Genomic DNA, 11,564 nt, shown 5'->3' with positions numbered 1-11,564 from the left:
GAGAACACGTCAATGGAGGGGGGGGGGGGGGGGTCATCTAAGATAGCACAAGGGTTAATGGGGTTTTTAGGAACGGACACATCTGCTCCAGAAAAGAAAAAAAAGACTCAACCTATAATTCTGTGCTGTGCCATAATGCAAATGTGCTCTGTAATTATCCTGCATGGAGCCCTGACTTGTTGTCTTTTAGAGTTTATTATTGAATAAATTTCATATTTCACACATTACAGCATGAACCATTCCTGTGTTTTCGTTTGCTGTTCTGTAATCAGTAAAGAGGCAGTGACTGCTTAGATAACAGTGATAGGACATCTGGGTGGGGGGGTGTCTGGCACACAGACCTGGCTTTGGACAGGGTCTCTGTGAACACTATGTGTTCTGGCACTGCCTGCAGATGCTTGATCATATTGGGATCTGGGGGGTTTGGAAGCTGGGTCAACGCCTTGGGTTCACTGTCACGTTCCAGGGTGGCGGGGCATATTATTCTGAAGGGGGGGGGGGGTGCTGTCAGGTGACACTGGTGGCATTTGGGTGTGTGAACATGTGCTCAGCCTAAGCGGGTGACTGAAGAGTCAAAGCAACATGCGCCTGAACGGCAGGAATCCTTCATGCATCAAAGACTATTCATGCTGGGGTTTCCAAATGATTTGTTAAACAAAAAGGAAATAAATCCCAGACATCCGTGACTGCCTGATATGTAACAGTAGAAATGTCTCCTCACACAGATTTCTTTAACACAGAGAAAAAAGTGATTAAGGTTTGATGAGCAGCTACTGAGAAGCATCATCTGTCTAATATGAAGACTCTGCGATGCAGCCTTTTCCAGCCGCCTCAAGCATCAAATCATGATTTCCCCAGAGCAACTGTTAATTATGTCATTCATGTTCACATGATACGATAACAGATCATCCATGCATTTCCTGAATGAGCCTCATGTAGCTGTTTGTCTGTTTTATCCTTTTTATTCCAATGCCATGGAGGTGGCATCATAATCACCACTCACTGAAAACATCTGCACAACATTTTAATCATATTTCTGAAGAATAAGAGATAAGGCTGGGTGGGGGGTGGGGGGAAGTCAAACATGCTATCCTGCTTCTGTCATAGGCTTGTTGAAGCTGTTGCATGTACGTGTGGCAGATTTAGGAGAACATGTTCATCCATCGTCTTTCATTCTCCCAAGAGAACTTTATCTGCATTCAGGTAAACCCTCATCATCATTTCATAAAATATCCACTGGTAAAGTGTGATGCTCATAAAAAGGTAAAGAGGGAAAACTTTTAGCCCAAAACGTCACTAAGTTAACATTTATCCTTTGTGCTATCCTATGACCCCCCCCCCCCTTCCATTGAGGTGTTCTCCCTACCATGACAAAGGTGGATAAAGGTGGAAAGATTTCATGTAATCCATGGACACCAGTGAAGATCACAAATCATTGAAGAAAAAAGGTTCAGAGCACTGTCTAGTGGGTCTAGATGACCCCACTCCCAACGGTAAAGTGCCTAGGACAGAACAAGGGATACAGCCCTGATCCGCTCATCTGTTGGTGTATCGTCAAAGCTTGTCTTTTTCTAGTTTCGTAGTCTCTGCTGGAGTTCATTAGAAATTCACCTCTGAGTTGTGGGCGTGTCCATAGACACCGAGTAACCCCGACCCTGACACTTTAATCGTAAACCTAAATATTTGCAGTACGGAGCGATACATACTTCCCAACAATTCAATTGACTGGTGCAACATACAGTTCAGTTTTAAACCTGGAATTGTGCGTCCCTAATTTCTAGAGTTTAACTGCAGGACTATTGTTGTCGTGTTCACAGCAGTGCATTGTTGTTGTTCATCTTCTGCACTATGAAGTCAACGGACCCCAACCTGCAGGCCAATCCGAAGGTTCAGTCACTGCAGGCCTTTGCCTTCATGTTGGTTTGATTTTTTTGTTTTTGTTTTTTCAATTTCATTTTTTATTTCAGCAGAGATGAAGACATGTGAAACAGAAGCCGCTTGCAGAAGTGCTCACAATAAGATGTAGGTGTTTATTTGGGTCACTTCACACACTTGGAGAGCTAACACTCAGGAAAGCAGAACACATTTGCAGAAGTTGTTTATCTTATGCAAAATGTTTGCTGATTATATTTTCATTTCCATACACAGCTGGGGATTAAAGAGGTCTTGATGTATATTAAAGTTTCAGATCTAATTAAAGTCAAAGCAGAAAACATTAAGGCTGTGAATTACTGTCAAATAAATCACAGATTTTGAGTATATGAAAGAGCTGCAGCCTTACATTTTAAGTCAATTACATAAACTGTTTGATTTTGGCAGTGAAAAAAATGTGAATAATTGCACTGATTAATTTAATATGCAGAAGATAATGATGTTTCAAACCACAGCGGACATGGAAACCTGTAAATCCCTCACAAATGCCTTATTCCTGGACATCAGATGTCTATGAACCTCCATGATATTCCTGACAACAACTTTAACCCATGCTAATTAAAACATGTGATCTATTGATTTGGTATGAATTCATGGCGTTCCCCGTTGGCCCCTGGCATCAGTACAAGCAACCAGTTCAAGGCTGGAGAGGAGTTCTTGATGTTGCGGCCACAGTTCCATCTGCCGCATCTCGAGCTTTTAATTCTAAAAATGTGGCCTTAACATTAGGATCCTCCTCTGTCTCTGGTTGTATGTGCAGCATCAGTCTGCCCTCCAAAGAGGGGCCTTGTTCCTGCTCTGCATCACCTTGATGCACAAGGAGACATCATTTGTTATGGATCCCGGGGCTGCTGGGAGTTTCTTGTCTTTCATCATCAGACATCGTCACCCAGGCGAGTGACTTTCATGAATCCAGGCTTGACTTGTGTCCTGGTGGCTTTACACCACCCGCAGCTCTCCTGCCCCGATCTGCAGCTGCTTTAAAGCAATGTGTGCGGCCGTAGAGGGCTCTTTAAAAGCCTCTCCTCCTGTTGGCTCCACCAGTTCTCAGTGTGTCACCTGGACATCACCTTTGATGTTGTATTCTAATCTAGAAACAAATCCAAGATCCATGGGAGAGTTCACATCCTATGTTCAGCTTTTTTTTTTTTTTTTTTTTTTTTTTTTTTTTTTATACACTGTATTTTATCCCACGAAGGGAAATTCTTTCTCCGCATTTGACCCATCCCCTTGGGGAGCGGTGAGCTGCAGCCGAAACCACGCTCGGGAGGCAGTAGCGTTAAGGGTCTTGCCTAAGGACCCTCACTGGGTGATGTTAACTGCTCGCCATTGATATGGTAATTGCCCCCAGTACCATTGCTCATTCCCCTCCGGGAATCGAACCCTGGTTTCCTGCATGGTAGCTTCCCACCTTACCAACCGAGCTACCCAGCCGCTGTTTGAATCCTCTGACTATTTTGAGTTTTATTTTTCTTCAAAAATGTCCTGGAGTACCTTTAGTACCTTCTATAAATGTAAACTCTTCCAAGGGATGTCAATCCATCACCTCCTGACTCCTCAAGCATCATTGGGAAGCTACTTGGGAATGAAGATTTTAGTTAGAGGTTGAAGATTTTGAACGGCGTAAAATTGGCAAGATCCCAAGAGTGTTTTTTCCTGCTGCTTGCTTATGTTTTTAAAAAAAGATATTATGAAAATGTAATTCAAGCTGAACTAAATGATTTGACCTATGATATGAACATATTAGAAATGTGGGTGTGGTTCATGAAAAAAACCTGCGTTGCCAAGGAAATCCACAAATTTACTATTGCAGATTCTACCAAAAATTACATCGATCTGTTTGTCGCCCCCAGACGACCAAAAAAATAAAACTGTTGCTATGGAGACAAAACTAAAAGAAAAGCCCCATTTTGAAAAGTGTTTTTATCCTGAATTTTTTTACATGCAGCTCTGACCGTGGTGGTAGGACCAGAAGGGGAGAATAAGGTGGGCGAGGGCGGGTCAAAAGGTGAGGGCAGGGGAGGGTAGCGCCTGCTACTGTTCTGCTCTTTATACTTTGAAATCAAAAGCATTCAACAGTCGGTCCTTAAACACAGTCAAATGTAAGAAGCACACAACTCTTTGTGGCCTCCATTTATAGGTAAACACAATACATTAACCCGATGAATCTTCATCTCTCTTATCCCCCTGGCCGCCCCCCTCCACCCCCACCCTCTTCAGCACAATGTCCTATTTATCACGCGAAGTGCATGCCGAAGAAAGTGGAATCGTGCCGACCTTGAGCAAGTCTCGTTCATGAGAAGACTCACCTAGGCCAAGATCTAGCGCGTGTCAGGATGATTTCTTATTCTATTTATTGGAAAAAGTGCAACGCTTTATCGCGCTGCAGGTTCATGGTTTATGTAACCATAAACGCACGGCGGCTCTGAAATGGTTAAGCTGTTAAGTCAAAACCCCTGTACACAAGAAGATGTCCTTAAGAGTGTTGTGATTTAGGTGAGGTGGAGGTGAATGGGTAATTTGATGTTCTGAATAGAGAACTATGAAACAGACAACGGTGTGGCCGTATCTCCTCAATGACATTTTCCACAGAAGCATTTGTCTGAAGATAAGCAGGAATGGATGAACGGAAGAGCGTTTCTGTGTCCTTAAACTCTTTTTTGTTCCATAAAACTTTTTTTGAAAAATGTGCTACTGTTTCTACAAACATTTTAGCCTCCATTATGATTTCTAAACACTATGATGCACTACAATAAGCAAATATTTATTCCTAAGCCTCTGATTTATTGATGAACCTTTTATCTTATTAACAAACGCTCCAAATAACTGTGCTAATTTAATTAGCATCTTTGTTTTGCAAAAGAAGTTTCAACAGCTCAAGTGTTTACTTTTTTTTGGTCGCGAAGTAAAACTTTTATGGCAACAGCAGGTTGCCGAGTTATAGTCAGAGCATATGATAGCATGAATGTGCGAATGAATATTTCATGTTCAATAGAGTTCGCTCTAATATCGGGTTCCTGCTGATTTTTTTATTCCTCTAAGCTGAACAGAAGCCTCATAATCTGCCACATAATAAGAAAATGGCAAACCACAGGAGCAACTTCCAGATTTTAAACTGAACATCCATGCATGTCGTTCTGCTAACAGAAATTATACTTTACAATCTGCAGTCACACCTTTCTTTAGATTGTTCTTCGCCATCATAGATCTTCATTACAAAACTGATAACAGTCAAATCTTTCATAGGATGCATGATGGGACTGAAGCATAGATGAGAAACAGACCAAGACATTTATGCTGCACTTCATTAATAAGACTCTGTATGCCAGGCAGGGCAGCCTGCTTGAGTGTGTTCAGCAAAATGGGAAATGTTATGCTAAGTGAAGGGTACTTCACAGGAGGCTGGTGTCTACAATTCTGGCAAATTATGTCATTTAAGGACTGAAGATGATTCTTGACACAAATTTAAACAAAGGGAACAACGTGAAGGGGTGTACATTTAAAAAAAAAAATACCTCTTTAAAATGCACTAACCTCTCTGGGTTTATTTTAACTCAGGAAATAAATAAATGAATCGGGTTAAAAACGAAACCACTAGAACTTAACAAATTAGTATTGCTCCAAAAAGTAACCCAAACCTACATCCCAACATGAACAACCTAAGAATTGGATTGTGGAAATAGCTCTGGTGTTTTAAGAGTGTGCACTGATCTGTCCCAGGTATTTATCCCTGAGTCAAAATGGTTGAATTTTGGGCAAAAGATGTCCTGGGTCAGCCTCAGGTCAGGGAATCGGATTGAAATGGATCGTTTAAAATGAACCAATATTGACTATGAATCGGATCGTTAACCACAAATTATGAAATGAATCGAATTGCTGTTAAAATGAATCGTTTCCCCCCCTAATATTTTTAGAGCATCTTTACAAATTCAAGAGGTGTATTTGTATATATAATACTTTTCTAGTCAAGCAGCACCACAACTCGGATAACAGTTTGTTCTGACATGTGGACTCTGTTGACTGTAACAATAAAACATTAACAAACCTAGCAGAGTTTGTTGAGCAGCAATAAGATGTCACCATATGGTGCTTTATTGAAAACCTCATGGAAGTTGTTGGATCACAAATCCCACTTCCTCTTTAATCAGCTCATTTAAATAATCCCCCACAAGTCAGAAGAAGTAAACAATCAACTTGCTTCAAATAAAATGTAATTTCTGAGTGTTGACATGTTGCATTTCTTTCAGAAAATGCCAAAGTGACACAGTAAACACAGTTTTTTTGACACTAAGTAGTCATTAGAACAAATAGAAGGGACATTAATTGATCATGAAATCATTTGCTGCAGATTTAATGCCCACACATAGCCCTCTGACTCAGTGGTCAGTCTGTCATTACTGAAAGGTTAAGTGTGGGGCTGCCCCCATACAAACTGATTGAAGTTTTGCAGTTCAAATGAAAAATATATCGACCCAGAAGCTATATTGAAAAACACAAACTAATGGTGAAGGAGTTTTCTGTGAGATTTCATCAGAATGTCCGAAAAAGAGTATTCCATATTTGTTTTAGCCTTCACTCTCTTCCAGCCATGCTCAGCCTCTGTAATGAAAGCCCCCCAGCACCCTCTCTAGAAATCATTACAATCTCCCTTTACCTCTAGGGTCGGTAAACTAATAGTCATTCACCTTTGTGACAGGAAATCTTTTTCACGTTGCCATTGGGTGCCAGAGAGTTTCTCTCTAAAGTTATTGAGTAAAGTCCAGCCAGTGATGACTGTTTGTTGTTCAGGTGGGAGCCGGTGATTGAGTGTGTGTCTGATCAGGAGCGTTTCATCACGGATGCAAAGGATGCTAATTACACAAATAAATTCCAGTCTTTCTGAAACTGTCAGGCAGAGGATATTTGTAACTCTGTGTTCTGCAAACACTGATTTCCAACAAAGGAAACATGGTTTGAGGTAGAAAAAAACAGCATTTTCTAAGAAGCATTCCCCATCATTCATTTGGGCTTCAGTCACGGCCTCCTGGGCTTCTTTGGGCCCAAGAACTTTATTCTCATCTACAGTCAAGAGTTTCACTGCTTATTTATTTCTTTATAAAATAAGATTTAAACTAATTAATCCCACCATCCATTTACTGCCTTTTCACGGTAAAAAGGTTACAAGTTTGAGGCCATCCGCCCCCCAGCAACTGTCTCTGCTCCTCCCCCTGTAAACCAAAGCATCCCTGGGCCGGCCTTTACAACCTGTGACATTTATAGGCCCCTAAAACAATGTACAGGTCTCTTTCCCAAGGGCGTGGAAGCTTGTGGGTTGAACCCTGACAATCCATTGGCAGGCAGTGGCTCAACCCACTGAGTTATAGCCCCCTCTGTCAGAAAATAGGGTCTGTCTGAAATCCTTCTCCGTTTGGAAACAAAATCCTTCTCAAGCTTTGAGGCAGCGGGCTCTACCCGCCATCTTTAAAGATGACTTGGCCCCTCTTCAGAGGAAGCTGGGATCTTTTGGCAGACGCCCAGAGTTTGGACCACAGGTGAGCTTTAGATCTTGGGGGAACGGCTAAAATCAGACTTCCCTCCTCTCCGATGGATGAAGGGCATCAGTGCTGGTTCTGCCCCATATCCTGCTGCTCTTTCCTGCTCTCATTTACAACCAAAATGCAGAGATACTTAAACTGTTTTCTTGTGAGCCAACGGAAAGGAAGTAATCTACTTTTTCTGCGATAAACCAAGACCTCATACTTCGAGGTGCTTTCTGTTGTCTTATTTACAAGATACACTTTAAGTAAACAACAGGAGAGGAAGTGACCTAACCTCACTTTATAGAAGGCAGCTGTTAACTGGAGTGGGCTGAAGTCCAGCCGTGGAAAACATACAAGAAAGCAGCTTAATCATATCCAACTGCTTTCCTTTTTCTGTGGACATTCTACGATAAGGCACAGCAGTACTCAGATATGAGTAATAATCAGTCCAACCCTGCACAGTGGAGTCTCAGAGGACCTGCCTCACCTTTAATCTTAGCGAAAGCTCCTCTCTGAGCTCACTGCTTTGTCTTTTCATCAGGCAGAAAACGCCGTATGCTGGATATAAAATGGTATCATCAGGTAACCCCATCCTTCCTGCTTCTATTTCTACTGCTGCTTCAGAGAACATGCATCTACCACGGGGGAAGTTATATTCGTTTGTTTTCCAAAGAAAGCCTGGGATTCAGTGGGCTGCAGAAAGAGTGCGATTTTCCCTCTGCGGGGTATTTCTACCACACAGAGGAAGAAATGCCACATCTGAAAAACTGACAGACGAACTGAGACAAATCTATATAAATAATTGCTAAGTGGAGTGGAGAGGAGTCGCCCATCATTCAGACAAGAAGCGTGTGCAATATCTCCAGGAGATTGAGAGTCATCCATCACTGCAAGACTTTAATTTGAGATGTTTAGGACTGTTGCTGATGATTGTCTGGGAGCTGGGAAGAGTCTGGTCTTGGAGGTCTACAGGGGTCTTGGCTGAGTGTAAGTCGCTGCAGGAGAAATTGCCGCCTGACAGAAAGCACATTTGTTCAAGCACAATGGCTTCATTTGAGATTGTCTGGGAGGCTGTCGACAAAACAACCAAATCACTGCCTGATTAGCATCCAGATGCTTGAAAATGTGGACGTTTCTGACAGTTTATTACATGTTGCGATGCCACAGCAGCGCACGATTCACATGCACACACGCAGCTCATTTAGAGGGGAATGATGTCAAAATGAGACCACTGAGAGGGGGGTGGAGATGGAAGAGCCCAAGGTAAGGAGTCTAGAGACTTCAAATAATCTCAAGTATTGATTTCATTTAAGCTCCAAGGCCCTTGATGGACACTTGCTTAAAAGTGCAGTGGCATATCTGTGAGACTGATCACTGTAGTTTTGCTTATGGTAAAAGCTGCATGCTCTATAAATAACAGCTTTCTATAATCAAAGAGAGCTGCGGATCCTAAGATGTGGTGACAGCTTAGTGGACGTACACTGTAATTTACCACAGAGCACTTAGTCCTGCCATTAAAATTACAAGGAAAAGTGCAGCGAAAAGGAATAAAGAGCTGTTTGACTTTTGGCTCTCTGGAGCATGTATGAATTCCTGCTGCGGCTGATATTTAACTGTCATCTCATGACGGATAATGTGTTTTACTTCAGCTATTTCAGGATTCTTCAGGTCCAATGTAGAGGTCAAAAAAACACAAATGACACACAAATCCTTATTCCAACCTTTTGAATCTCTCACTGCAGATCACTTTAGTCTTCAACAGCAATCAGGACTTCTTGAATCTGTGTGGATGAATCTCAGTAATGTAACACTCATTCAGTTATTTTTTTACATCCATCCATCATGAGCAAAGCATCATGCTCTTCATCCTTCTATCAAAGGATAACACATATGACCCCCCCTGATCTGCAGCTAAGTCAGCTAGTTTCACTGCAGCTACTGAATATCTACAAGTGTATGAAACGCTGGTCCGTTTGGCTTCTTGAATGTGCTTAAAATACCTGGGTGGTCGGTGGCTGCCTGCCCTGAATGCTCATTTTCTGCACAGTGGCCTCTGTGTGCTCCAAGAGTCCAGCTCCTCTTTTTCCTCTGGAAGTGGACATCCTGGAGCATAATTTGATTATTCCAAAGCAGGTGTTTTCAGCTGAATCCAGATAAGAGGACTCTGCGCCTTTGACACTAAAGTGAGTCCCATTAGATACGCTCAAAGCAGGGGAAGGTAAAGGCTTATTTTTTTATCTAATCACTGACTGAGGGATGGGATTGACTAAACCTCAGGAATTCACCGTCTGACTTTTCAGTCTGACTCAAACACTCTTCATGCTGGGAATAGGAAGGGATTCTCCATTATTCTTGACTTAGTTTCAACGACTCTTTGTCAGTCCAAAAAGTGGATTAAGTTTACCCCTGTTCATACGGCTGCCACTTGTTCGCACAAGAATTGTCTATCTAATGTAATTACATCTTGCAGAGGGTCTGCTGAATGAAGACTAAAGAAATGTGTGGACAGCAGATGCGGCTCAGTCTCGCCTGATTTCTTCTTTTCGGCATTTTTCATCCGAAGCAGCATCAGCTCCGGTGTCGCGGGGGTAAAGGTTGTCGGCGTGATCCCATGTCGCTCAGCAAACCAGATTTAGTCAGACCTCTTTGAAATCCTGGCAGATTGTTCTCTAATCCCCCCACACCACAAAACCCCGGTGTGTTACAATATTGCTGTGTGCAAACAAAAGGAATCCTGTCATGCCTGCGATTGAGCCGTCGGACCTTCTGCACTCTGCCTCTTTGCATTTTAATCGCACAATGATGCAGAAGTGACAACATCTGTTACACTTACTACACTTTCATCCATGCGGAGCAGGCATGTGCATGACGCACGGTGTGATTTCATCATTACTTTGTTTCTTTTTACAATTTGACGATGGTTTTACAGAAATTGTGATGAGGGTAAAGTTTGCTTCTCTTTAGGAAGCAGCTGAATGTGGAAAGCTCTCCAAATGAGGTCAGTGTCCCCTAATAAAGGTTTTCCTTCATTCCTGAAATGCCAGAAAGCAAAACAACTGCAGGAGAGTCTCACTGTAGATTCCCAGCACTGTCAAGGACACAACACTCATCCACGCTTCATCACAGTACTGGCTGATTGAAAGAGTTGTCCAACTCGGAGAGGAACAGCAAGAACTCCAAGGAGCCATCCTAAACAAACTCTGGGATCTGCATCATCTCCTCACAGCCGGTGATGGATGTCAGGTTCATGTGGGCTGAGAGGATGTAGGGAGAAAATCCACCTACCTTTAGCGGGAACTTCAGAGCGGGGTGCAGCCAGTTTAATCCAAGCCTTCACTGAATCTGTCCTTCCACCTTCATGCAAGAGCACGCTCTCCCTGCTCTCCTTTTATTTCCTCCTGTCTCCCTGCGCTCCTCTCCGCTGCCTTTCACTCATGTCTCCATGTCTCCGCTCTCTGAGCACGCGCTGGACGCAGAGGATGCTTGCATGCGGCGCGCGAGCTACGGAGGCAGCAGCTCTGGAGTGTGCTCAGGAGCTGCACCAAAGTGGAGTGCGTCCGTGCGTTTACGGCGCCGAGGCTGGGGGGGGGGGGGTCATGTGCGCATCAGAGAGCGTGAGCAGTGATTGCGCTGGCACGAGAGCGACACCCCCTCCCCTTCTTAACCCCTCCCTCATCAGGACCCCCACTGCACCGAGGATCTTCATCATCAAGCAGATTAGTCAACCAACACCCCACCCCCACCCCTCCCCAAACGCGCGCGCACCTTGCGCTCTGGTCGCAGGGGAGAAGAGTAATTGGGGAGTCAGTTGGAGATTTTTCTTTTGTCCTGAGCGGATGAGCCTGCTGACCTTTCCAGAATGAATCTAAGTCAGGGTTAGTCCTCATGTTGGCCCCATTTACCTAATGGAGTCAGAGAAAAACTGGAACAAAAACGTCCAAAAATCAGGTTCAGCCTCTCAGAGTCACCAATCATCCACCAAACTCACCCACATTGTCCCAAACCATTCAGACATATCTGCTGACTGCAGTTCAAACCGCCTCCTTTAACCTGAAAGACCTTTGACCACCTAAAAATGAAGCATTTTGACATTTTCTTGTCATGTTTCTTGTC

General features: G+C 43.2%; 1 protein-coding gene across 1 annotated transcript in view; it reads right to left on the bottom strand.

The window, feature by feature from the left end:
- Window positions 1-11,037, bottom strand: part of LOC101154816 (cadherin-12) — a 117,808-nt gene extending 106,771 nt beyond the window's left edge. Inside the window, exon 1 of the mRNA XM_023950198.2 lies at window positions 10,737-11,037. The gene's annotated coding sequence lies outside the window, so the exon portion shown is untranslated. The remainder of the gene's footprint in view (window positions 1-10,736) is intronic.
- Window positions 11,038-11,564: the final 527 nt, after the last annotated feature.

This window comes from Oryzias latipes, chromosome 20, assembly GCF_053564925.1.
Source record: "Oryzias latipes strain Hd-rR chromosome 20, Olatipes_Hd-rR_3.1".
Taxonomy (NCBI): Eukaryota; Metazoa; Chordata; class Actinopteri; order Beloniformes; family Adrianichthyidae; genus Oryzias; species Oryzias latipes.
The sequence above is the reverse complement of the archived record's forward strand: the minus strand, read 5'-3'. Positions and strand labels throughout refer to the sequence as shown.